Raw genomic sequence first — 2,588 nt, forward strand, 5'->3', positions numbered from 1 at the left:
AAGTATAATTCATGAACTCGTACTCGTCTTTTTATTCTAATTTTGATAATTGTTTTGAGAATAAGGGTTTTTGGTAGGTACTAACTAGATTATTTGGCTTATATTGAGTAAAAATAATATAAGATGAGGGAACCAAATGACATAGTTCAAGTTCCTAATGCATAGGTTAAAATACCAAAATGACCCCGACTTAAAACTAATGAAGGGCCTTCATGATGGGACTGAACGACCGTCAACAGGACCACGGTCCTTTAATTGGGTCGTGTTAATGTCCTATCCAATAGGTATCTTTTAAAATAAGCGTAACTTTTTACTCTCTTAGATTTCATCAAACTCAAAGGCATTGGAAAGAGGACTCAATTATATTTAATTTGATAGATCATGGAAAACCTAATTCATTTTTTATAAAAGATATGACCTTTGTAAGTTGACCAATACGTATAGGCTGAACTTCCCTTTTCACACTCCACTTCACTAATCGTGTGAAGTACCAGGGCCATGAAGGCCATCGTGGTTCCTCATAGTTCCTTTGGGGTTGGTGGGGTACTTTACATTGGCCACATGACGGTCCACGTGGTATACCATGGCCCGTGGAGGGATCCATGTTCCTCCATGCTTGACTAGGTATGAACCACAATGAGGGTGATGGGTCCATGTCCTATTCATGGCACGTGAAACCATTCATGGTTCCCCCTTTTTGTGTTGTTCAATCTTAGCTAGGTTTAGCTGTTACAATCAAATTCATCACATACCATTAAAATTATTTTAGATTAAAAATATTAGAGGATTCTTAAAAATTCTAACGCACACTATATTAAATAAGATACTACAGAAATTGCAATATTTTTGTCTCTATTGTTACTTTTTGAAAATTTAAATATTGAAAAAAAATGCATCTCATATGAAAAAAATACAACATATGAGTAATTTTATTTCATTTTGAAACAATATTACTTTAAAAAAAATCCAGGGTTAGTTGATTTTGTAATTTGAAATGTAATGGAGAAATATTGACAAAAAATAATAAATAAGACGATACTAGATATTTGAGTTTTGAAAATATGCTCCTCAATATTCGTGACTAAAAATTAGACACTGCTACATTACTCTAGGTAATGTTTGAGGACAATTATGAGACTTACTAACATTTTACAACGCATATATAGTAACTTTTTGTAGTTTTTTTTATGCTGAATAATTTTTTTTTTGTTGGTGCATGGTTGATGAAATGGAGGCTCACTTGTAATGTCTTGTGCAACAAGGATGTATCATCACGATTAAAAATAAGGTTCTTAGATCAATTTTGAAGTGAAGTGTTGACCGGTCAAAAATTTGCATGTTCAAAAAAAGAAAGAGTAGAAGAAATGACAATAATAAATGAATGGAAAAACATATTAGGAGACACACTTCGTGAATCCACCTAGCTGAGGCGTGCGAGTGATGTTTGGATGTCATATAAGCCAAAAAAATGCAAAAAGTTTCCCATAAATAGGTTTTGGGGGTAATAAGACTTCATTTAGTTAAGGCGTGCCTCTGAAACTTAGTTAGTGTACTTGTATATTATCCCTAATAATTATTATAAGTCATAATAATTGACAATCCAAAATATTAAAAAAAATATAAAAAATTCACAATTCAAATAAGTCTTGTTTAAATTTTGAAGTCTAAAATGGATCACATAAATTTGGACCCACAGAGTATATATTTGGTTAAGGTAAAGTGGTGAGGCATGCGTCACATTAATTTAAAACATGGATAGAGTCAGAGACACGCAGATGCTAATGTGGAACACATATATACTGACAAAGAATATAGTTACTTTCCATTCCCAAGAATCGCAACTGATTTTCATGTATATAATAAGTTATTATTTGCTTTGTAATATCTAATATCTTTTTAAGCTTTGATTTTATGAAATCTTTTTTATTAAAATGGTGAAAAGTTGATGAGATTTGGAGAAAGAAATGATTTATTTAAAAGAGGAGAGAAATCATATGAGAAATCAAATAAATGGCATAATGGATTAAACATAAAACATTCAAAAGCAGAATTTCTTTGCTATAGTTTTACTAATTACAATTTGCCATTATACTTTGACTAGGTAATTTGCCAGCGCTTCGCGCGGCCATAAATAATAATTGCATTGAACATGCAAATAATTTTTTTTCTAATATCCATACATTAAAAATAATGGGAAAATAGGTTTTTAAAAAATATTAGCAACGTTCCAACATGAATTTAATTATTTGTCATTATCGCATAACGCAAGAACCTCTACTGAATGAATTAATCATTAAATAATAAATCATTGGTTCTTTAATCCCCGAATAATCGGTGCGGCGGTTAGGCATCCTTAGACGAAAGAGTGGTCTTTCAGGATTGGTCGTTGTGTGTCACCACCTCCCACCTATCCTATACATTCGATTAAGGTTGTCACTGCGAAGCTATAGTTAAGGTGCACGGGGTCTTACCGTCAAAACTTGATCGAAAAAACAGCGTTTATTGAAGAAGCTATAGAGTCGATTACTAATAGTACTAGTTTGAAAGGCTCGTTGGAATTGATCCGCTACGGGATTAACATTATACGC

Source organism: Solanum pennellii, chromosome 10 (genome assembly GCF_001406875.1).
Source record: "Solanum pennellii chromosome 10, SPENNV200".
Classification (NCBI taxonomy): domain Eukaryota; kingdom Viridiplantae; phylum Streptophyta; class Magnoliopsida; order Solanales; family Solanaceae; genus Solanum; species Solanum pennellii.